Source organism: Dama dama, chromosome 4, assembly GCF_033118175.1.
Source record: "Dama dama isolate Ldn47 chromosome 4, ASM3311817v1, whole genome shotgun sequence".
Lineage (NCBI taxonomy): Eukaryota > Metazoa > Chordata > Mammalia > Artiodactyla > Cervidae > Dama > Dama dama.
The window spans coordinates 52254513-52280857 of record NC_083684.1 but is presented as its reverse complement, the minus strand read 5'-3'; the positions used below and the strand labels follow the sequence as shown (position 1 = coordinate 52280857).

Genomic DNA, 26345 nt, shown 5'->3' with positions numbered 1-26345 from the left:
ATTTTCAACCCTTTATAATCCAAATAGTGGGGAAGGTTTTCTGGGGAGGGAAAGTTAGGCTCAAATGGATCACATACTAGGTGGACAGATGCTTCTCCCATGGGACAGTTAACGAGTCTGAAGAGAGTATGTGCCCTCTATCTGACTTCCAGCCCTGATGAAATGACAGCAGTATTGAAAAATCCATAAAAATAGAGGGAGACATTATTATTAAAAGAGCTCATATGTGATGTCTTCATGTGTGTGGAGGATGAGACATATTCCCCTCTAAATATAGAAAATAGTGAAGGAAATTTCCTAAAGTTTCTTTTAGATGTGAGTCAGCCAATGGGCCTTATATTAGGAGAGATTAAGGCTTGGGGTAAGTGAGAGACACATGTGGGGGTCCTTTTACACACTGCTATTTAAAAGGGAGCTGTTTAAAGAGACCTTTATGTCTCTTAATTAAACCAGCTGCCTGGGACCTATTGGGAAATGGAAGTTCCATTGAATGCCTCTCCCAGCGGCCCAGCACTGTGTATTTTGAGAAGTGAAATGTGTGCACTGGTCACTGTCGGTAATGTCTGGAACTCTGAAGGGAATCAGGATTGTCCTGGAAGGACCTTGTATATGCAAAGATATGTGACTTTGATTTATGTTTCAGTATCTGTAAGACAAGAGATTCCCAGATTTCTTTACACTTAAAGGGGGGAAACTCTTAAGCAGTGCCCCAAGAGTTTGTAAAAATATGCAGATAGAACCATTTGTTGGTCAGGACATTTGTGCAAAGATGACTTCCTAAAGTTTGACCACTTGTTCTGCCCCTTGGGTCCTGTCCTTTATGGGGAACATCCTAGTTAAGGGATGGAAAGCAGCAGCATTCCACTGACCTCCATCACTTGTGATGGTGGCGGTGCTGTCCCGAAAGTCTGTGAACTCCCATTGTTGTCTACTCAGTTAATCCCAGGTGGATTCCTAGTCAAGGACTCTGGGGGAGTGGTGACTTCCTCTAGCACCATCACATCCAGCAAGGGACTAAGGATAGGGAAGACCAGTCCCTCCTGTAGACGGAATATTCTAGAGGGCTAGAATTTGGCTACACCTACAGGATGTATCAGGGAGGCATCAGTACTTGTGCTGAGCTTGTGAGAGTGCTGCTTCCATGATCCAAGGCATAATGGGCATATGGGTTCAGAGATTCCCAGGCTTAGGGTATTTGAAAGCGTTTATTTCCAAGAGATCTTAGCATCTAGCCAGCAGTTGTCACTCTAATGATGTACAGCATAGGGCCAAAGGGGGCAGTTTATTGCATCATTAACGTGTAGGTGGACATCATAGTTGGTCCAGAGGCTTGAGAGGTTGCTGTGGCCTCTACAAAGACGCAATCTCTGAGGCCACTAACAGGAAGTGACTGCTGATTTTAATTTGAAGAGATTGTGGAGCCTTTTGTTGGATGAGTTCCTTTTCACGGTGGGATGGTTTGTAAGTAACAGCATCAATGAGATTAACTAAAATTTGTCAGTAAGGAGATATGTTGCTTCCAGACCCAAATAAGACTAAAAGACTTTATGGGTCCTGAGAGATATCACAGCAGTTTATGGACAGTGTTTGGGATAGAGCTGTCCAGATTTACCAATACTTTTCAGGAATTCCACATGAGGCAATGGCTTTTGACTTTTTTTGTAAGCTCTTTTGTGAGTATTTTTATGTCCTTAATGAGCATGTTAAATAATCTCCATTTATGGAGGAGGAGGTCATCCATATAAAGTCATACCTGTGCTTGTGGAAGAAGGTGGATGTAGTTAACATTACAATGGCAAGGCTACTGAGGTATCCGTGGGTAGCCCAGCAAAGCTATATTGTGTTAGACTTTGATAAGAGAAGAATATAAGGAGGGAGTTTAGCCAACTTCCTGTGAAGAGGAATTGAGTTTTTAGCCATAACATCAGTGTTGAGTCAAGATAGCACTTGTGAAATATTTATCACAGGCTCATCGTACCTCATGCCACACACAAAAATTTATTCAAAATGTACCATCAACCTAAATGTAAGAGTATAGGCAGCCAAAGGGAAAAAAAATACATAAATTGAAAAAAAAAATACATAAATTGGACTTCCTCAAAATTAAAAACTTACCAGCTTCAAAGTAAACAAAGTGAAAATATAGCCCACAATGCATGTACACTAGGTCACTACAGTCGTATCTGACTCTTTGCAACCCTGTCAGGCTGCTCTGTTCATGGGATTCTCCAGGCAAGAATAGTAAAGTGGGTTGCTATTCCCTTCTCCAGGAGATCTTCCTGACCCAGGGATCCAACCCACGTCTCTTATTGGCAGGCAGGTTCTTTACCAGTAGTGCCACCTGCGAAGCCCCAGGTGTATAGCCTACAAAGTAGGATCCAAAATTTGAAAATTACATGTTCAAGAAGGAATTGGATTTTTTAGAGTGTGTGAGGAATTATTACAACTCAACAATAAAAAGACAAATATCCAGTTTGTTATTTTTCTTTGGCCGTGTCATGTGGCATGCCTTTCTTGGCTCCCCCACCAGATATTGAATCTGTTCCTCCTATGGTGGAAGCACAAAGTCTTAACCACTGCATCACTAGGGAAGTCCCCAGGCAGTTTGCTCTTAAAGGATGTTCCTCACTTCTACTCCCAAGGGCCCGGGTTTCAGTCCCTGGTTGGGGACCTAAGATCCTACAAGCCGCATGACCAAAATAAATAAATACAATTAAAAATAAAGATCAAGATGGAGGGGATATACGTATACTTATGGTTGACTTACATTGTTGTACGGGAGAAACCAACACAACATTGTAAAGCAATTATTCTCCAATTAAAAATTAATTTAAAAAGAAAAAATAAAAGGTTGCTTTGGATTTGTTCCTTGGTTACTGGATGAGTCTAGTGTGACTTCATGTGGCCTGGATGAAACTTTGGACTCAAAATATTTCTTGCCCCTGGAACATGAGAATAAGTCAGGGCAGCACTCTGTGGTATGTAGTGTGTTGGACCTGGGGAAAAAACGCAGATCTTAGTTATGTGAAGTGTTTGTTTCAGGATTTGGCCTACATGGATATAGTGCACTTCTAGGCCTGGGGGCCCCATCAGTATCCTTGAAGCAGGCATGACTTGGGTACATTTTGGATCAGGGCCCCCTAGTCTGAAAAGGTGAACTACTCAGGACAGGTCAGAGAACCCTAAGAACATCACAGGAATTGGGTACTGCTTTAGCATAAGTTAATTCTATATCTGTGTTTTTTGGTATTGAGGAAGACATTTGATTTTTTAGATTTCTGCAAATCTCAGTATGTGTATTGGGGCATGGAAGGGACCAGGTGCCATGAAAAGGGAAGGAAATATTTATTTTAACTTAGTTATTTAGAACCAAGCATATTCTCATGGTTCATTTTACTTCCTTGACTCTCTTCTCAGGACTCTGCACTTTTCTGCAAGAAGAAGCCAGAGGAGGACTAATAATTTGCCATTCCAAGCCATGCCCCATGTGAGTTGATGTTTTTCCTTCCCTTCATCAAATAGTCTTGTTTTCTAGGATATGAATGCTCAATATTATTACCTCCAGATTTTCTGCCTTACTAAGCCCCAGCCCTCTCTTCTCTAGCCATATTTGGGATCCATTCTGCAAATCAGGAAATGTATTAAGGAAAGAGTAGAACCTCTCCTGTCAGTGTGGTTTGATGAGATGGGACTACATATGCAAAATTCAGTCTTTGTCATTGACTCTATTTTCTAGATGATTAGGATAGAAATTGCTGTTTATCTCAGAATGTGGTGAGATCTTTGGTCTGTGAGGCTTTAAGATTGAAATGTGATCAAATGCAGGACTGAGAACAAAGAGAGTATCATGTCGGTGAATATCTCAGAGGTGAATACCAGTGACAAGGTCCATTTTGAATCTGAATAACATGTGTAAGTCAAGGGCCATGTCTATGTGAGTTTAGGTCATCTTTCATTGGCTTTCTGTTGCTCAGAATAAGCGATGTGTACAGTGAGCAATGATGAGTGGTAACAGAGCCAGAGAATTAGGTAGTTGACAATTTTAGAAACGGAGCTGACATTAGAGAAGGAATACAAACTAAATACCAAAAAAATAAGAAAATGATTGCAGGGAATTCCCTGGTGGTCCAGTGGTTAGAACTCTGCACTTTCACAGCTGAGGGCTGGGGTTCAGTCTCTGGTAGGGCACTAAGATCCCATTAGCTGTACATTGCATGAGGTGGGAGGAGGGAAAGGAAGGAAAAGAAAATGATTACAGGGCTTCCATCGTGGTCCAGTGGTTTGGAAGCCACCTTGCAATACAGGGAACACTGGTTCAAGCCCTGGTCTGGGAAGATCCCATATACCACGGGGCAATTAAGCCCATGCACCACAACTTCTGAGCCTGAGCTCTGGAACCCGTGAGCCACAACTACTGAGCCCATGTTTGGGAACTACTGAAGCCCATCTGACTAGAGCCTGTACTCCGTAACAAGAGAAGCCACCACAATGAGAAGCCCACACACCACAACGGAGAATAGCTCCCATTCTCCACAACTAGAGAAAGCCTGAGGGCAGCAATGAAAGTCCAGTGTAGCCAAAAATAAATAAAATGTTTTTTAAAAAGGAAAGAAAATGATTACAATCATAATATAATATATATATATACACCTTGTAAAAATTATGTCTATGAAAGGATTTGCCAGGACAAGGGAGAAAATTATTGCTGTTATTCTGAGACTTAAGTTGGAAATAAACCCTTAAATTACATAGAAATATTATTTTCTAAGATAAATATTTAAAAGGATATTTAGAATGGGCCCATCAGGTTTGTTTTTCTTTTTTCTCCCTTCTTTTTTCTATTCTCTCCTTCTTCCCTCCCTTCCATCCTTTCTCTTACTTATTTTCAGTTCTTTAAAGGGAAGAGGGTAGGAAGGAACTTGCAACTTATTTGGGAATTTGCATGTGTTATGTGCTTGCACAGACTTTTTAGGTAGCGCTTGTGGTAAAGAACCTGCCTAACAAATGCAGGAGACGTAAGAGATGCAGGTTCGAGCCCTGGGTTGGGAAGATCCCCTGGAGGAGAGCATGGCAACCCACTCCAGTATTCTTGCCTGGAGAATCCCATGGACAGAGGAGCCCAGTGGGCTACAGTCCATAGGGTTGTAGTGAGTCGGATATGACTGAAGCAACTGAGCACTCATGCATGGGCTTGCACACAGTATTTCATTTAATCAGAAAACTCTACTCACCTGGCTTTTGTTCATTCCTATAACTGTTCATGAGAAGCTGTAATAGAGTAATAGGAATGTTTAGAAGCTATGTAGGTGCTCTGCATTTATCACATAATTTCCTTTCCATTACTTAACCTTATTGCAAACTTTTTTCTCTTTTGGCCACTTTATGTGATACTTTTCTTCTCTCATTACTTCTAGAAAATATTTTTTTGTTTTACCACTAACACTGGGTTTGTCATCTCAGAGGTTAGTGTTGTTCAAGGATGTGGCCATAGACTTCTCTCAGGAGGAATGGGGATACCTGGACTTGGAACAGAAGGATCTACACAGAGATGGGATGCTGGAGAACTACAGGAACCTGGTCTCACTGGGTAAGCTTGTCTGCTCCTAATAATTCAACCTGTCTTTGTGAAATTTAGAAAAGTTTCCAAGTGCCTAGCTGAATTTCAAACCTCTAGTCCCAAATAAATTTTTTGTGCTTTATAGACTTAGAAATGGACAGCTCCATTGGGCACCTGTATCTTCTGTATTCTTCATAGATCCTTCGTCTTACTCTTTCTATAACTGACCTTGTTACTTTCTGAACAATGTGCTCCATTTTAAGCAGAGTGTAACCATATCCATTTTCATTTATAAACAGGAGTTTCCATTTCTAAGCCAGACATGCTCTCCTTATTGAAGCAAGGGAAAGAGCCTTGGAAGGTTGTACAGGATGTGACAAGAGATCTGAGCCCAGGTGAGTAGTTGATGATCAGGCAAAGGGAGGCCATTGTTAAAATTGCTTAATTTTAACTTTTTTTTGTCAGTTGCTTAATTGGCCACATCTTTGAGTTATTAGCTTGGAAGTTCTCAAAGACCCAACCAATGCCTTTTTCTCCTAGACCTGTGGAGTAAGAATCCTGAGCCCTGGAGGACAAAACTGTTTACCTAAGGAATACCCTAAGGTAATTTTAGGCTTACAGAAAAACTGAACAAAGCACAGAGAGTTCCCACATGCCCTCTTTCCAGTTTTGCTCCATTTACTACTTTCCTGATTTTCTTTCATTTTCTCCTGTATTTTCAAACAGGGGATTGCCTTCCTTTTCCAATGGTAATCATTTTACTATTCTATATTTCTGATCTGGTGATACCTGTATGAGAGTCTATCCAACAAATATTTTTAAATACCCTCTGTATTCTAAGTATTGAGAATATAGCAGTAAACAATAAAAATTCTCTATCCCAATTGATATAGCAGAAGAAATACAATAGTAACAAATAAAAACATACAAAGAATGATGATTTTTATGAAGAAAAACAGAAAGCGTGGGTGTTCTTTTAGAGAGAGTGGTTAAGGATGACTCTCTGAGGTGCTCACGTTTGAGGGGCGATATGAGTAAAGTAAGCCATCCAAATTCTAGGTTAACAACAGTTTTTTGTTTTGTTTAGTTTTCTGGGTTTTGTTTGTTTTCTGGCCATACCTTGAGACTTGTGGGATCTTGGTTCCCCAGAGTCTGAACACAGGCCCTTGGCAGTGAAAGCGAAGAGTCCTAACCCCTGGACTGCCATGGAATTCCCAAGAAGACTAGTTTAAGGCAGAGATAGTAGGGGAAGTTAGAGGTAGGAATGAGTTTGATGCTTTTGAGGATCAACAGATAAACAAGTGTGGCTAAGGTGAGTTAGGGAGAACAGAAATAAAGTAATGTATCAATGTAGATTCATCAGTTTTAACTAATGTACTGCACCAACACAAAATATTAAGTTATTACTAGTAAGGAAACCTGGAGGGGCAAAGAAGGGGGTATGTGGGAACTCTCTGAGCTTTGTTCAGCTTTTCTGTAAGCCTAAAACTACTCTAAGAAATAGAGTCTTAATTTAAAAACTAAAGATAAAAAAAAAGCCTAAAGATAAACTATAGCATGAGTTCATACCAATTCAATTCTAATCTAAATTATAGGCTTTTTATTTAACCCTTTAAAAAATCTTATAGCTGCATCTGTTTTCTTTCATGCCAAGAGTCCCAGTTATCATGGACACTAAGAATAGTGGGATTAGAGTATCACATGATTACCTACTCTATCCCACATTATACAGGAAGCCTCTAAAATAAGATCTACACTACCAGTAATAATATGATTACTCAAAACAATTTGAGATAATTATTTTGCCCATTTTCTATTCCCTTCATAGGGTATATCTCACAGTCAAATTGCTGTGTTTGAGGTAGTTTCCTTGTATGGTTATGCTACCAATTTTAAATATGAGTTTATTTTTTGTTGCTGTTTTCAATTTTTAAGCTATGCTTCTTGTAATTTAAATTTTTTTATAATTATGCAATATAATTATGTACTACCAAAGTCAAATGTCCAAAACAGATTATATTCAAAGAAATCTGATTTCTATCCCTGGCTTCTTCACATTTCCCATGGGGTTTACTCCTCCCCCCTTTTAAAAATAAAAGCAAATGTGTATTTTACATTTATACTTCCACTTTCTCTCCTTCCTAAGATAAAAAGAGTGCTCGCTTCGGCAGCACGTATACTAAAATTGGAACGATACAGAGAAGATTAGCATGGCCCTTGTGCAAGGATGACATGCAAATTTGTGAAGCGTTCCATATTTTTGACAACCCTATATGCAAAACAGAAAAAGAGACACAGATATACAGAACAGACTTTTAGACTCTGTGGGAGAAGGCAAGGGTGGGATGTTCTGAGAGAATAGCATTGAAACAAGTGTACTATTAAGGGTGAAACAGATCAGCAGCCCAGGTTGGATGCATGAGACAAGTGCTCAGGGCTGGTGCACTGGGAAGACCCAGAGGGATGGGATGGAGAGGGAGGTGGGAGGGGGGATCAGGAAGGGGAACACATGTAAATCCACGACTGATTCATGTCAATGTATGGCAAAAACCACTACAATATATTAAAAAAAAAAAAAAAAGATAAAAAGACCATACCTAAAAAAAAAAAACAAAGAGCATAATTATACATACTTTTGTTGACATTTCTTTTAAAATTAATAGTGTATTTCAATCGGCACTCCATATTAATATGAAGAGATATTCCTTTTTAACTGCTTCATAGTATTCCATGATGTGGCTAAACCATGAATAATTTCAACCAACCACCTAGTGCTAGTGATGGACAGTTGGGCTATTTTTACTCTTTTTCTGTAACAAATTATGCTTCAGTAAAGACTTTATGCATCAGAGTTCTTTTGTTAGTGCAATTAAAATTTTTTTAAAATTATTTTTTTGTTTGTTTTTTTTGGCCATGCTATGCAGCATGCAAAATCTTGCTTCCCTGACCAGGGTTTGAACCTGTGCCCCCTGCAGCGAAAGTGCAATCATAATTACTGGACTGCCAAGGAAGTCCTGCTAGTACAATTTTGAGATAGATTTAGCATAAGTATAAATAGCTTTACTTATCTATTTTTTCCCAGCTTGTCATTTTACTTTCCTTAATGTGTTTTTGACATGCTTTTTTTTTTTTTAACTCTAATATGGTCTTTTTTTTTTTTTTTTTTTATCAAGTTATGGTTTGGAAAAATTTCCCCATTCTTCAGTTATAGCAAAGTCTCCTAAATTTTATTCTAGTTATTTGTATGTTTTCATTTTTGTAAGGACATCTGTTCCATTTGGAATATATCCTATGTAATGTCTAAGGTACTGATGCAATTTCATCTTTTTTTTTTTTTTAATGTTTATCCTTAACACTGTGTTGTGGGCTTTTTTGTTGTTTTTGTTTTAAGGGAGAAGGAAAGTTTAATTCTTTGCAGCAAGTAAGAACCCTGGGCTTCCCAGGTAGCACATTGGTCAGGAATCTGCCTGCCAGTGCAGGAGATGCAAGAGACAAAGGGTTCAATCTCTGGATTGGGAAGATTCCTTGGAGTAGGAAATGGCAGCCCACTCCCGTGTTCTTGCCTGGAAAATTCCATGGACAGAGGAGCTTGGTGGCCTACAGTCTATGGGGCTGTAAAGAGTCAGAAATGATTGAGCATGCACAAGGAGAACCCTGGGGATCTTTCTCAGATCAGTGTCTCCTATGTTTATCCTTATGTTTATTGCTTTCATTTATTAAGAAAGAGTCCATCTCTTCCCAACTGATTTTAGCTGCTACCTTTATTGTAGGCTAAATTTACAATTATAATTGTGTCTATTTCTGGATTTTTCTTTTCTGTTCCATTGGTTCCATTGACATTTTATGATAGTCAGTTTGAGACGGCTATTTATAACCATAGAAATTTCATTTTTCCAGGAATCTGAAAATAACATTTGTTTACTTGTTATCTTATAGACTGGGAGTCCAGGTGTGAAACTGTTAGGGGAAGCACACTGATTGAAACCACCCACCCTGGCCAGGCACCATAGTAACCATTTGCGTGAGTTGTTTTGTGACAGGAGATCCTGATAAGGAATACGGAACTAATAAGCCACCACCAACCGGAAGAGTTCGGGAAAGGTCAAAAGGAAACACCGCGTGTCTATCCACTTCCCAGAATCCCTCTTGCTAGCATCCATCTTGGCTGAGCGATGCGTGCGCCACCAGGAAAGACTCTGAATTAGAATGATTGGCCAAAGACTACCCGGAAACGAATCCTATCGCCATAAAACCCAAGACTGAGAGCCACGCGGCAGAGCAGTTCTCCTGGGTTCCCTTACCTACTGCTCTCCACCCGGGTGCCCTTTCCCAATAAAATCTCTTGCTTTGTCAGCATGTGTCTCCTCGGACAATTCATTTCCGAGTGTTAGACAAGAGCCCAGTTTCGGGCCCTGGAAGGGGTCCCCCTTCCTGGAACAAAACCAAGAAGCTACCATCAAAAAGAGAAATTTATGAACTAGAAGCATCTCAATTGGAAATAATAGAACAACTTACAAGCCAAAAGTGTGACTGCAAAAGTTTTAAAAATGATAGGGAATGCAAAGACAAGTTTGAAAGCCAACTAGGAAATAAAGAGGTTTCTAGACAACTAGTAATCTATGAAGAAATGCCTAATTTTCGTCAGACTACATCCCTTACATTACAACAGAAAATTCATTCATCTGAAAAAATTCTATGAATGTAAAGCATGAAGAAAGTATTTTATCCTTGGCTTTCAACAGACTGAACATCAGAAAAATCATTCTGATGAAAAATTCTATGAATGTAAAGAATGTGAAATGGCCTTTATTAAGGACTCACAACTTACTCACCATCAGAGAGTTCATGTTCCTAAGAAACTCTATGAATGTAAGGAATGTGGAAAAGCCTTCATTTGTGCTTCACAACTTATTTATCATCAAAGAATTCATACTGGAGAGAAACTTTATGAATGTAAAGAGTGTGGAAAAGCCTTTATTCGTGCCTCACAACTTATTTATCATCAAAGAATTCACACTGGTGAAAGACCCTATGAATGTAATGAATGTGGGAAGGCCTTCTTTTGTGGCTTGCACCTTACTTACCATCAAAGAGTTCATACTGGTGAGAAACCCTATCAGTGTAAGGAATGTGGAAAAGCCTTTAATCGTGGCTCTCTCCTTACTTGACATCAAAAGATTCACATTGGTGAAAAACCCTTTGAATGTAAAGAATGTGGAAAGACTTTTATTTGTGACTCAGAACTTACTCAGCATGTGAGAATTCACACTGGTAAGAAACCCTATGAGTATAAGGCATGTGGGAAGTCCTTTATTCGTGGCTCACATCTTACTCAGCATCAGAGAATTCATACTGGCAAAAAGCCGTATGTATGTAAAGAATTTAGAATGGCCTTTATGCAGAGTTCACATCTTTCTCAACATCAGAGACTTCATACTGGTGAGAAACCCTACATATGTAATGAATGTGGAAAGTCCTTTATTCGTGGCTTTCAACTTATGGGACATCAGAGAATTCATACCGGTGAGAAACCCTATGTATGTAATGACTGTGGGAAAGCCTTTTGTTATGGTTCACAGCTTTCTCCACATCATAGATTTCATACTGGTTAAAAGCCTTATAAATGTAAAGATTGTGAGATTTTCTTCATCCTTGGCTCACAACTTACTGAACATCAAAGGATCCATACAGGTAAGAAACCACATGAATGTAAGCAGTGTGGAAAATTCTTTAACTATGGCTCACAGCTTGTTCACATCAGAGGACTCATACTGGTGAGAAACCGTATGAATGTGAAGAATGTGAGAAATCATTTATTTGTGGTTCACACCTTGCTGAACATCAAAGAACTCATACTGGTGAAAAACCCTTTGAATGTAAGGAATGTGGGAAAGCGTTTATTCGTGGCTCATATCTTACTCAGCATCAGAGAATTCATACTGATAAAAAAAAAAAAAAAACCCTTTGAATGTAAAGAATGTGGAAAGGCCTTTGCTTATGGATCACAACTGTCTCAACATTAGAAGATTCATACAGGTGAGAATCTCTAGGAATGTAAGCAATGTGGGAAGATCTTTATTTTGTGCCTCACAACTTAATCTACATCAGATTTTTCATACTGGGAACCATATGAATGTAAGGAATGTGGTAAGACTTTTATTTGTAGCTCACAGCTAACTTACTATCAGAGAGTTCATACTGGTGAGAAACATACAAATGTAACTAATATGGGAAGGCCTTTAATTGTGGATCACAACTTAACATCAGAGAATTAATTCTGGTGGGAAGCCTTATAAATGTAATGCATATGGTAAGGACTTTAGATGTCATTCACACCTTACTCAACATCAGAAACCTCATAATGGAAAAAGACTGTGTGAAAAATTAATTTAGTAAATCCTTTCCATGTTTATCTATAACATTCGACTTTGGAATATCAGAAAATTCAAATTATGAATATGAGTATCCTTTTTTATTTAAACTCATGAGTAACTCACCTTCAGAGAATTCATAGTTTAAAAAGGCTAGATTAATATAAGTGCAGAATTACTTTCCATCATATTTCAATCTTTGCTAGACAGTGATTCATATGAAAGCTCAACCCTAAAAGGTAGGGTTCTCTTGTTCAGCATCATTATCTTGTTCAGTATCATTTGAGCTCCACCATTTACTGTCTGGGTGTTTCTTTGGGAAAGTTACTTAACCCCAGTTTGTTTTAGTTTCCTCCTTAATAATACATTGATATCACATATGTCATCATAGTTTTCTGCAGTTTAAAGGAGTAAATACATATAAAGCCTATAGAAATATGTACTACATAGTTAATGCTTAGTAAATGTTACCTTTTATTGTAAAGATTACTTTTAGTTTGTGTTTTAATCATACTACAGAATTCAAAAGAGAAGGAGACTTTACAAATACAGTGAGAGTGAAGTGTTAGTTATTCAGTCGTGTCTGACTCTTTGCAACCCCATGGATGATAGCTTTCCAGGCTCCTCTGTCCATGGAATTCTCCAGGCATGAATACTGGACTGGGTTGCCATTCCCTTCTCTGGGGGATCTTCCCAACCCAGGGATCAAACCCAGATCTTCCACATTGCAGGCAGATTCTTTACCATCAGGGCCACCAGAGACAAATACAGTACACAAGGTAAATCTTTCATCACTTTTACTAAGTGTCAGATAAATCATTTTGGAACAAAACATTCTAATATAATTAATGTGCAATTATACTTTGTTCTGAATCAAAATTCTTACTAAAAGGGAACCCTAAGGGGAGAAAAGTCTTTTGCTCTTAAAAATGAAGCTGCTTTCGAACATTTTTGTATAAGTTTTTACATGAACATAAATTTCCATTTCTCTGGTATAAACATTTAAGAGAGTTGTTTTAAATGAATGCTTCTCTTACAAGAAATGGACAAATCATTTTCCAAAGTGGCTTTTTCATTTTATATTTCCACCAGGAACATGAGTGACCCAGTTTTCTCTGTAGCTCTACCAGCATTTGACTTTTTCACCACTTTTTATCTTAGTTATTCTGATAGGTGTGTAGTGATAATCCCTTTGTGGTTGTAATTTCCATTTCCCTAGTGGCTCATTATGATGTGCTTTTTTGCCATCTCTACCCATTGTGGTGATATGACTTTGTCTTATACTCCTTCATTTTTTAGTTGTATATTTTTTTAAAAAACTGTTTGGATTATGAGCATGCTTTCTTTATTCTAGATGATACTAGTCATTTGTTGGCTATGTAGTTTGCAAAAAATTTTCCCAGTGCATACCTTATCTTTTCATACTTTTAGCAAGGTCTTTTGATGAGCAAAAGACCTTTTGATAAGCAGACCTTTTGATAAGGTCTGGCTTATTACTTTTTACTTTTAGGGATCTTGGTTTTGGTGTCAAATCTAAGGACTGCTTGTCTAGCTCCAGATCTCAGAGATCTTCTTTTATGTTTTCCTAAAGTTTTCATGGTTTTATGTTTTGCAGTTAAGTGATCCATTTTAAGTTAATATTTGCATATATTATAAGCTTTAGCTTCATGTTCTTGTTTGTTTTGGCTTATGGGTGTCCAGTTGTGTAGTGGGAATTCCTAATAATGTACTTTCACAGCCTTGAGAAATCACAGCCACCTGGAAACACAGTATATATTAAGAAACTGTGTTAATGATTATCTCTCGTGTTTTTCTTAAGAATAATCGCCTTGTTACAAACCCCAAAGTCAGACCCAGAAGGGAGTAAGACTGGGATCATGAAAGTATGAACCTTGGAACATTGGATTGGCACCAGGCATGATTGCTGCCTAATTACTTGCTAATTGTTCCCAAGAGGAGCCCAGAGGGGAATGGCCTGGGGTAAAAACAAAGAGATCTGGACTATGTCAATGTAGTCCATGACATTTAGGAGTACCTGATTAAGACAGTGTGTGTCTTGAGAAAGATAAGATCTGAGAAAGTCTTATAGTCTGCAATTAGGAATAAAAGCTGGACTCAGAGTGGACTCTGCACCTCAGTCCAATAGAGGCTGCAGGTCCCCTGACCCATTGCACCAGATTTCGTGTTCTGTCTTCATTCTCATCACTTGCTCCCGGACCATTAGGGCAACAGTTGGCACCCAACGTGGGGCTAGAGTGAAAGACTGCTACCAGAGAAAGAAACTACAGTGATGCAGGACCTGGGACGGTTGAGAGGCCTCTGAAAATACCCGCTGGTAAGTCATTCAGGCATTTAATCGGGGTTAAAATGGGAAATGTTGAGAGTGTGGAACACTGTCGCCCGTATATTTGTTTATTAAGACAGCTCTTGAAAGCAGGAGGAGCTTCTGTTAGTGAAGGGTGATTATTAGAATTGTTGCAAGTAGTGGATAAATATTGCTGCTGGTTCCCATCAATAGGGACCTTAGATTTGGAAGTCTGGGAAAAGGTTGGAGCCGAGTTAAAGAACATGCAAAAGGAACTCCGCTCCCTGTTTCTATTTGGAGTATGTGGCTGTTAATTAAGTCAGTACTGGAACCTTTGCAGACTTCTGATTCTTTTGATGAAGGTGATGATGACTCTTGAAAAAGATGATGAGGGATTTTTTTCCTCCGCCTCCTTCCCCTTTCCTCCACCACCCACCTGCCTTTGCAGGGAACATCTTCAGTCCAGAGTCTATGCCCACTCCTCATCTTTCATCCATACAGAAAGGAATTTTCCCAGCACAACGGGAAGGAGATTTGAAGGCTTTTCATACTGCCTTTCCCGTGACTATTCATGAGAGCTCCTGGTGTCAATCCTAACAACCCTAATGGAATCTACAAGGTTATTCATGAATCTTTTCCTTTTAAAATCCTAAAGGAATTAAAAGAAACGGTACAAAATTATGGTGTAAATTCTCCATTCAAGGTGGGAATAATTCAGGGTGTGGCAGAGGGCAATTGCCTCATTCCAGCAGATTGGTCGATATTAGCCAAAACAGTGTTAGACCCAGGGGAATTTCTTCAATTTAGTACTTGGTGGCAGGATCATGCTGAGACTCTGGCTACACATAATCAGACTCATAGTATCCCTATTTTGTTGGAATAACTTATGGGAATAGGTCCACAGGGGAGAGTGCAAGATCAAATACGTATGAATGATCAAGCTATAGAACAATTGCGAAGGTGTTGCTTTAGGGCCTGGGAAAAAATAGAGTCAAAAAGCCAGACTTCTGTTTCCTTTCAAAAAATTCTCCAATAAATACTGAATTTATTGCCTCATTACAAGAAGCAATCCAAGGGCAAGTTACAAATGCCGAGGTGGCAGATGTCATATTACAATTGTTGGCTTATGATAATGCTAACACTGATTACAAGAAAGTAATGAACCCTTTTAAAGGAAATGCTAGTTCGAATGATTATGTTGAGCTATGCCAGGGAGTGGGAACCAAATCCTTTAAAGCTGATTTGTTAGCTCAGGCTATGACTGGATTACGAGTTTCTAAATTCCCCCAGCACTTGTTTTAATTGTGGGAAACCTAGACATACAAGAGTTGAAAGTAAGTTCAAAAAGAACTTTCAAAAAGGTAATTCACAAAAGGGGAATGTCCCTGGCCTCTGCCCAGAATGTAAAAAAGGAAATCATTGGGCAAATCAATGGCATTCTAAATTTCATAAGGATGGCTCCCCACTTTCGGGAAATGGCCTCTAGGACAAGCTCCCAACCCTGACAAACAAGGGAGCCTATCCTGTTCAGACTCCACAAATGTCTCCCAACTACTCCCGTCAGCAACAACAGTCAGAATTACCATGCCATGTCAGGGAATTATCCCCAGCAACCCAAGGAAACACAGCCCTTGATATAAGTAGTAGTCAGGATTTTATTGTTACTCCTGGAGAGACATCAGCTATTATTTCAACAGGAATATTTGGACCGCTTCCACAGGGGACAGTTGGATTATTATTAGGAATATTGGAGACTGATTTCCCAGGGAGTTCAAATTCATACCGGAGTTATAGACAATGATTATGAAGGAGAATTGAAGGTTATGGTCTCTAGCACTCTTACCTGTAAGGTTTCTAAAGGGAGTAGAATTGCTCAGCTTTTAATTCTACCTTATGTGGGTATAGGACATTCAAACAAAAAGTGGGGCTCCAGGGGATTTGGAAGCACAGGCCAAGCTGTTATTTTTCTCACTGAAAAGATTTTGGAATCCAGACCCACTTGTTAAGTCAATATAAGTGACAAAAACTTTCAAGGTTTAATAGATACTGGAGCCAATGTTTCTATCATCTGCTCTCAACATTGGCCTAAAGCATGGCCAACTAGGCCTGCTCCGGTATCTATTGTAGGTCTGGGACAGGCACAAGGACTAAAAGTGCAATGATATTGTCTTATTCAGGGCCTGATAAACAACCAGCTACTATCTAACCTTATATTGCTGATATACCTATCAATCTATGGGGTCATGATCTCTTGGAACAGCGGCATGCTGAGATACATATTGCTCCAAATCAATATAGTGAGGTCAGTCGCCAAATTACGTTCAATCAAGGTTATATACCAGGATTGGGACTGGGCAAAAATCAACAAGGAAGAATTTATCCTTTGGCTGCTCAAGATTTTAAGCTGCCCCCTTTTCAGTAGTGGCCACTGCTCATGTTAATTTTTCTCCACCTACACCCATACCTCTTAATTGGAAAACTGATAGAGCAGTGGCCCCTAAAACAAGAAAAATTGGAGGCTTTACATGAATTAGTTAATGAACAACTTAACAAGGAACATATTATTGAGTCCTTTATCCTTTGGAATTCTCCAGTGTTCATTATACAAAAGAAATCTGGTAAATGGAGAATGCTGACTGATCTGAGAACTGTTAATGCTGTTATTATTCCAATGGGTGCTTTACAGCCTGGCCTACCTAATCCTAGTATGATTCCAAAAAATTGGTGTTTGTTTGTTATTGACCCCAAAGATTGTTTTTTCACTATTCCTTTATACCCTGATGATCAATCTAGATTTGCCTTTTCAATTCCTTCCATTAATTTAAAAGAGCCACATAAAAGATTTCAATGGATTGTATTACCTCAAGGTATGCTTAATAGTCCCACTATTTGTCAAAATTTTGTAGCCAAGGCTTTACACCCAGTGCCACAGCAATTCCCTCATGTATATATCATTCATTATATGGATGATATACTATGTGCCTTACCTTAAATTGGTAACCTGCAGGAATTGTTTTTAAAGCTAAAGGAATGCATGAAATGTGCTGGCTTGTATATAGCTCCTGATAAATTACAATACACTGAACCTTTTTAGTACTTAGGAAATATAGTCACCTGTACTACAATCAAACCACAAAAGCTACAAGTATGCAGAGACTCAATTAAAACTCTAAATGACTTACAAAAATTACTAGGAGATATTAACTGGATTCGACCTAATTTAGGGATTCCAACTTATTCTTTATCCCATTTATTCTCTCCATTAAGAGGAAATCCAGAGCTTAATAGCTCTTGACAGCTAACTCCTGAGGCTGAGAAAGAACTAACAATTATAGAACAAGCTGTACAAAACTGCCAAATAGACAGAATAGACCCTTTAGAGCCTTCCAGTTGTTTGTCTTTCCTACCCCTTATTCCCCTACTGGGTTGATTATGCAAACTCCTTTAATACTTGAATGGATATTCTTAGCTAACTCACAAACAAAATGTTACCCCTTATTTAGATATGATAGCCATTATATAATTCTAAAAGGAAGAGAGTGTACTCAGCAGCTTACTGGACATGATCCCTGCCTTATTTGCACTACACTAACCTCCAAAGAATTAAAACATTTCTCTTCAAAATTCATTATCTTGGCAACTAGCTTTAGCTGACTATGTTGGACAAATTGACAACCACTATCCTGACTTGCCTATCTTGCAGTTTTTAAAACAAACAAGATGGATTTTGCCTAGAATTACTAGTGTCAACCCTGTTCCATATGCTCCTCTCATTTTTACAGATGGCACACTAGCCAAGGAAAAGCAGGATATACAGGTGCATTTATGCTAGTTATTGAAACACCTGAATATTCTGCACAATAAGCAGAAATTCTGACTGTTACGCATGCATTACAAAATATTCCCCTAGCAGTTAATATCTTATCTGATTCTCAATATTCTGTACTTGTCACTAAACATATAGAAACAGCAACTATTAAGGATACTATCCCATCCACATTGTATACACTTTTTACAAATTTACAACAGGTGGTTAGACACTGACAGTTTCCATTCTACATTTCTCATATTTGGGCTAGTACTAATTTACCAGGGCCTTTAACAGAAAAAAATGCTCAAGCCGATGCCCTTTTATGTGCAGTCTTTACAGAGGCATCAGCCTTTTATGACCTGACACATTGTAATTCAAAATGTTTAAAAACCAAGTTTCATGTCACTCTGGCTCAAGCTTAACATTGTGCAGACTTGTCCTACATGTCAGATGGTTGTGATAACCACCTCTCCAACAGAAGCTGGGGGAGTTAATCCCTGTGGCCTGAAGCCAAATCAGATCTGGCAGAAGAACATAACTCAGATTCCATCCTCTGGAAAGCTTGCTTATGTGCATGTCATGGTTGATACTAACTCAAAATTTATCTGGGCAACTGCTTGCTCTGGAGAATCTACAAGGCATGTTATTTCACATTTGCGTAGCTACTTTGCTACTATGGGCCTTGCACAAAATATAAAAACAAACAATGGCCTGGCTTACACTAGTTCTGCTTTTAGGGATTTTTTAAAGGCTTGGTCTATAAAATATCATACAGGAATCCCCTATAATCCCCAAGGACAAGCTATTGTAGAATGAGTTATAATATCTCTTAAAGAAGTGTTACAAAAACAAAAAGGGGGAGATGGAATGTCACTTCTCCCACAGCAAAAGTTATATAAAGCATTATTCACTCTAAATTTTTTGCTTTAAGATAATGATTTCACTGCAGCAGAATGACATTTTACAAAGGAACAAAAAGAAAATTTCCCCAAACTAGCTGTTTGGTGGTATGATCCAGTAATGCACTCATGGCATAGGGGAATCTGATAACCTGGGGAAGGGGTTTCACTTGTGTTTCGCCAGGTGATTCAGAAACACCTGTTTGGATTCCCTCGCGTCATCTGAAACCATATCATGAGTGAACTCCCATAGAAGAGATGCTTCGCATAGCACGTAGAGTCCCCTGGTAATGAGTTTTAAGGGTCTGAGTCTGAAACAAACGTAACGATTCCCCTCCCGCCGACAAATTGGAACAAGATCCCCACTTGGGGACAAGCTAAAAGATTAACACAGAAATCAGAGATCTTAGAAAACAAAGGGAAAGCTGTCGCTCCTAACAATCTGGCTGTTGCCATGTTTGCTCCTATTACCACCACAGTGAGTATACACTTAGCAACAGCTGAATCTAAAAATTATACTTATTGGGCATACATACCTAACCCTCCATTACTAAAACCCGTTGACTGGGGGAATTCTATGATCCCCACTTACATTAATGATTCTTCCTGGATACCAGGACCTGAAGATACACACCTTCCTCTTTCTAAACAAGAGGAAGGGACTCCCTTCAGTGTTACTTATAGGTATGAATCTTGGCCAATTTGTGTAGGACCAGCTACAGGATGTCTTAAATTATCTATGCATGCCTGGCTGTCCACTAATTCTTTAAATAGCAACTATACTAAGGTTCAGTTACATCTTCTCTCTGGTCTGAGTTTTGCTCATAACAACTCAGAACCCAATAATGACCCCAAATCAGACAGGCCTTTATGCAAGCATCACAAGCTGTGGACTGAAAAACAAGATTGTATTAAGTGGGATAATTGCCATAGGACTGAGGGAGTAATTTTGATTAAGGGTTACTATGAAATTGTATGGGACTGGTCCTCTAAGGAATCAATGAGTCAGTTGGTTCAGTCACTCAGTCATGTCCAACTCTTTGCGATCCCATAGACTGCAGCACGCCAGGCCTCCCTGTCCATCACCAACTCCCAGAGTTTACTCAAACTCATGTCCATTGAGTCGGTGATGCCATCCAACCATCTCATCCTCTGTCGTCCCCTTCTCCTGCCTTCAGTCTTTCCCAGCATCAGGGTCTTTTCAAACGAGTCAGTTCTTTGCATCAGGTGGCCAAAGTATTGGAGTTTCAGCTTCAACATCAGTCCTTCCAATGAACACTCAGGACCGATCTCCTTTAGGATGGACTGGTTGGATCTTCTTGCAGTCCAAGGGTCTCTCAAGAGTCTTTTCCAACAGCACAGTTCAAAAGCATCAATTCTTCTGCACTCCACTTTCTTTATAGTCCAACTCTCACATCCGTACATAACTACTGGAAAAACCATAGCCTTGACTAGACAGACCTTTGTTGGCAAACTAATGTCTCTGCTTTTTAATACCCCTAAGGGGTATGCAGTCTCTAATTGCTCTCATCAAAATCAGTTCTGCAATCCTCACAAAAGGCTGCGTTGGCAGGTGTATAGAGTCTTTGACCATACTAATATTACCACTAATTCAGATCATCCAATTATATGACATGGTAATGGCACATCACCTCCCTTCCCACAATTGTATCAAGGAAGAGGGCAAGGAGAGATTTGGAAATTGGCTTTAAGTCTTAAAAAATTCCAAATTTGGGACGGACATTATTCCAATAAAACTATTCATTGACATTTAATACCAGTACAGACTGGACATTTTATATTCAGGTTTGCATGAGAGATCCTTATGTACCCTTGAAAGGAACAATTTCTATCAATGAAAGTGTACAAGAACTTTCTTGCCAGGATTGCAAATTATATACTTGCTTAAGTTCTTCACTTTATAATTCTAATCACTCATTTGTTATATTAAGAAGGAGCTTGGGAATATGGCTTCCAGTAAGTCAATTCAGACCTTGGGAAGACTCCCCTGAAACACATGCTCTTTTAAAGGTAATAAAGAAAGTACTACAGTGTTCCAAAAGGTTTATTGGACTCTTTATAGCAGCTATTGTGGGAATTATTGCTATAGCCACGACCACAGCAGTAGCTGGGATGGCACTGCATGAAACTATACAAACGACTACATTTGTACAGCAGGGGCGCCAAAATGCAAGTTCTGCCTGGGGAAATCAAACCCACATAGACCAAGAAATTAATGAACGATTGACTGATTTAGAAAATGCAGTTCTCCTACTAGGGGATGAAGTACAAAATTTAAAATTACAAATTCATCCTAAGTGTGATAGGAATATCTCTTCGTTTTGTGTCATACCTCATAAATATAATCAAAGTTCATATACTTGGTATCAATTATCTAAACATTTGAGAGGACCCATTCGTAATAATCTATCCTTATATATTTCCCAATTACAGGCTACTATTTCTAATATGCAAAATGCTCACTTATAATTGCTCCCAGAAACTGACTTATTTGAAGAAATTGAGGAAAGCTTACATGTACTTAACCCCATGATGTGGATTAAAATTTTAGGAGGAAGATTGCTGGTACTATAATATCAGGATGTATATTTTTAACTGTTTTGTGTCTAGTCCTCAGATGCATGAGAGAAACTATCTGAGAATTGATGAAGAAAGAAGTTGCTTGGATGGCATATCTACTCCTGCAAAAACAAAAAGGGGGAGATGTAGTGGGAATTCCTAATAATGTACTTTCACAGCCTTGAGAAATTTCACAGAAACAGCACCTGGAAACACAGCATGTTAGAAACTGTGTTAATGATTATCTTTCATTTTTAAGAATAATTGCTTTGTTATAAACCCCAAGGCCAGACCCAGATGGGAGTATGACTGGGTTCATGAAAGCATGGACCTTGGAACACCAGCTCGGCGTCAGGCATAACGCTGCCTATGCACTTGCTAATTGTTCCTAAGACTAGCCCAGAAGGGAACGGCCTGGGGTAAACACAAGGAGATCTGGACTATGTCAGTGTAGTCCATGACATTTAGGAGTACGTGATTAAGACAGTGTGTGTCTTGAGAAAGATAAGATCTGAGAAAGTCTTATAGTCTGCAATTAGGAATAAAAGCTGGACTCAAGAGTGGACTCTGCCCCTCAGTCCAATAGAGGCTGCAGGTTCCCTGACCCATTGCACCAGATTTCGTGTTCTGTCTTCATTCTCATCGCTTGCTCCCGGACCATTAGGACTACACAGTTGTTCTAGTACTATTTGTTATATACAGGCTATCTTTATTGAATTGATTTTGTGCCTTTATATTTGTTTTATGTCTACTTCTGGATTGTCTATTCCTTTCTCTTGATCTGTGTGCCCATCCCTCTGCCAATGCCACCCTGTCTTGTTTATTGTCATTCTATAGGATGTCAATATTGGGTAGAGTGACTCATCCTCATCCCACTTTACCTTTTTAAAATTGACTTAACTATTCTAGATCTTTTCATATAAATTCTAGAATAAACTAACCTATATCTACCAAAAAAAAAAAGCTTGCTGAGTTTTAATAGAATTTCAATTTGGGGATAATTGATGTCTTTACTATCTGAGTCTTCCAATCCATGAACATGTCTCTCCATTTTTAGGTCTTTATTGTGGGTTTAATTGTGTTCCCCAAAATATTCAAATCTTAACTCTCAGTACCAGTGAACACAACCTTATTTGGAAATAGAGACTTTGCAAATACAATCAAATTAAGGTGCGATTGTACTGGATTAGAGTAGGCACAACTCTAATGACCAGTATCCTTATAAAAGGCAAGTATGACTACAAACACATAGGGAAAGCCATGTGGAATGAAAGGCAAGGTTGGAATGATGCATCTATAAGCCAAGGAACACCTTGGATTACTAATACCTATCAGAAGTTGGAAGGGGCAAAAAAGAATCATCTCCCAGGGTCTTTAGAGAAAGCATGGCCCTGCTAATACCTTGATTTTAGACTGTGTGAAAATAAAGTTTAGTTGTTTTAAACTAAATTTGTGGTAGTTTGTTATGGAGCCCTAGAAAACTAACATAGTCATTGATTTCTCTTATTAGGATTTGCAAGTTTGGACATACACATCTCATATATGTAAGTGTATAAGTGTTTCATATTCTTTGGATAAGTTATAAACGGTGTTTTTGTTTTTACCTATTCATCACTAGTACATACAAATTGTGTGTGTACATATACGTATATACAAATCAATATGCAAATTATTGATTAGTTCTACAGCAAAGTCACAGATTATAATATCAATATAATTTGTATATGGATTACAAATAATTTGTATATTGATCTTGTAATCTATGATCTTGCTGCAGAACTAATTAATTAATCCTTAAAAGCTTGTTTTTTTAGTACATTCCTTGGAAATTTCTACATAGACAAATCATGTTGGCTATAAGCGGGGACAGTTTTTTTTCTTTTAGTCTATATGCCTTTTTTCTTTTCTTGCCTTATTTTGGTGGCTGTTACGTTCAGTGCTGTGTTGAGTAAAAAGTGGTGCAAGCATAGGAGGAAACATTCAATCTTTCACCATTAAGTATTATGTTAGCTATAGGTTTTGTGTAAGTGATCTTTTTTAAATAGAAGGAATTCCCCTCTGTTCCTAACTTCCTGAGGTACTATGTTTTTTTAATCATGAATGGATGTTGGATATTATCAAATGCTTTTTCTGCAGCCATTGAACTTTTTCTGAGGCAGTTAATCATAGTATTTTTCCTCTTCAACCTGTTAATATGATTTTTTAAAATGCCAAACCTGTCTTGTATACCTGTAATAAATCCCACCCAGTCATGTTGTATAACTTCCTTGCTGTATTTGATTTGCTAACATTTTGTTGATGATTTTTGTGTCAAAAATTATGAGTTTTTCCCCCTGGTCTTTGTCTCATTTGGGAATCAGTGTAATAATGGCCTCATAAAATGAGTTGGGAAGTGTTCCTTATATTTTCTGGAAGAAGTTGTGTACAATTTGTGTCCATTCTTCAAATGTTTTTGAAAAACATTTCAGTGGAGGCACCTGGGCCCAGGGATTTCTTTTGGGGGAGCTTTATGATACAAATTCAATTTCTTTAATGGTTATTTGGGATAGCTTTCATTTTAGTTGAGATTTAGTAGTCTGTGGGGTTTTGTCTTTGTTTTGGGGTGTTTTTGTTTGTGTTTTGGTTTTTTCCTGCCACGTGGCTTGCAGGATCTGTTTCCTAACCAGCAATTGAATCTAGGCCATGGCAGTGAAGGCACCAAATCCTAGCCAGTAGACCTTTTCCTATTTGTGTGTTTTGAGAAATTTAGTACAATTAGTTCTACACTTGAAATTTTTCAACACCACTCCCCTAATAAAATTTTTGAAGATCATTCTGTGAGGCTGGTAGCATAGCCCTAGTTTCAAAGTCAAACAGGAGCAGATAATAATAGATTTTTGCTGTAAATGATAATAAATACTCTAGGTAAAATATAAATAACATCTAACATACAATTAAAAGAATACAGAGGAATACCACTTGCCAGAATGTCTAAGATTTATCTTTTCTAGATTAATTCCAGAGTTTAGGAATTATCTTTCCAAGAAATGTTTATGATGGAAAAATGACTTGACACAGCCTCAAGTCATTTTCAATATCTTAATGTGTGGTTTTGGAATATGATATGTTTTTCAAGCTTCTTTGAGGGTGACCCAAATAAAGAAATACATTTTACATGTTATTTCCAGTTTGAAAAAAAATTTAAATTAATATTTCAAATAATACTGTTTCTTGGAGAAGTTCATTGAAACCACATTTGATTGAATGCTTAATACTTGGCTTAAGACAGATGCACACAATTAAAAACAATTCTGGTATACAAAAAATAATCTGAGAAATTTTTTCTTTTTTTTTTGATAGATTTTGTTAAATTATTTCAGGGTTTTTTCGTCATGAAATTTGGGGGTTTTTTTCCTTGAAGTTCAGTTCAGTTGCTCAGTCGTGTCCGACTCTTTGTCGCCCCATGAATTGCAGCACACCAGGCCTCCCTGTCCATCACCAACTCCCGGAGTTTACCCAAACTCATGTCCATCAAGTCGGTGATGCCATCCAGTCATCTCATCCTCTGTCGTCCCCTTCTCCTCCTGCCCCCAATCCCTCCCAGTGTCAGGATCTTTTCCAATGAGTCAACTCTTCACATGAGGTGGCCAAAGTATTGGAGTTTCAGCTTCAGCATCAGTCCTTCCAATGTATACCCAGGACTGATCTCCTATAGGATGGACTGGTTGGATCTCCTTGCAGTCCAAGGGACTCTCAAGAGTCTTCTCCAACACCACAGTTCAGAAGCATCAATTCTTTGGCACTCAGCTTTCTTCATAGTCCAACTCTCACATCCATACATGACCACTGGAAAAACCTTGAGGTAGGAACTCGTTATTTTCTTTTTAGATATAATTGACATAAGTGCTATTTTAGTTTCAGGTATATAACATGTTTATTCAATACTTGCATATATTTCAAAATGATCACCAAAATAAGTCTAGTTAACGTCTGTCACTAGATGGAGAAACTGTGGGAAAAGGGAACCCTCCTATACTATTGGTAGGATGTAAATTGGTGCAGCCACTAGAGAGAGCAGTATGGTGGTTTGTTAAAAAGAACTAAAAATAGAGCTACCATATGATCCAGCAATCCCATTCCTGGGCATATATCCCAAGAAAGCTCTAATTCAAAAAGATACATGCACGTCAATGTTCAGAGCAGAAATGTTTACAATAACCAAGACATGGAAGCAACCTAAATGTTCACTGACAGATGAATACATAAAGAAGATGTGGTACATGTATACAACGGAATACAACTCAGTCATAAAAAGAGATGACAATGCCATTTGCAGCAACACTGATGGACCCAAAAATTATCATAATAAGTAGGTCAGAAAGAGAAAGACAAATACTATGTGATATCTCTTATACGTGGAATCTAAAATATGACACAAATGATAATACAAACCAAACAGACTCAGAGAGAATAGATTTGTGGTTACCAAGGGGAAGGGGATAGAGGAGGGATGGAGTGGGAGTTTGGGATTAGCAGATGCAAACTATTACATATAGAGTGGATAAACAAAATGGTCCTTCTGTATAGCAAAGGGAACTATATTCAATATCCTGTAATAGGGAATTATCCGGCACTCCAGTGGTTAGGATTCCATGCTTCTGCTGCAGGGGCACAGGTTTGAGTCCTGGTCATGGAACTAAGATCTGGAAAGCCGCACGGTGCAGTCAAAAAATAACAATATCCAGTAATAAGCCATAATGGAAAAGAATATGAGAAAGAATATATGTAGACATATAATTAGGACTTCCCTGGTGGTTCAGATGGTAAAGAATCTGCCTGCGAT

At 38.4% G+C, this 26345-nt stretch overlaps 1 non-coding gene and 1 pseudogene across 1 annotated transcript; both read left to right on the top strand.

Moving 5' to 3' along the window:
- The first annotated feature begins 7712 nt into the window (after nucleotides 1–7712).
- LOC133055268 (U6 spliceosomal RNA) lies at nucleotides 7713–7819 on the top strand. Its single transcript, XR_009692568.1, has one exon. It is a non-coding gene; the product is annotated as a U6 spliceosomal RNA (small nuclear RNA).
- Nucleotides 7820–8700: 881 nt separating this feature from the next.
- On the top strand, nucleotides 8701–23020 carry LOC133054292 (zinc finger protein 420-like; annotated as a pseudogene).
- Nucleotides 23021–26345: the final 3325 nt, after the last annotated feature.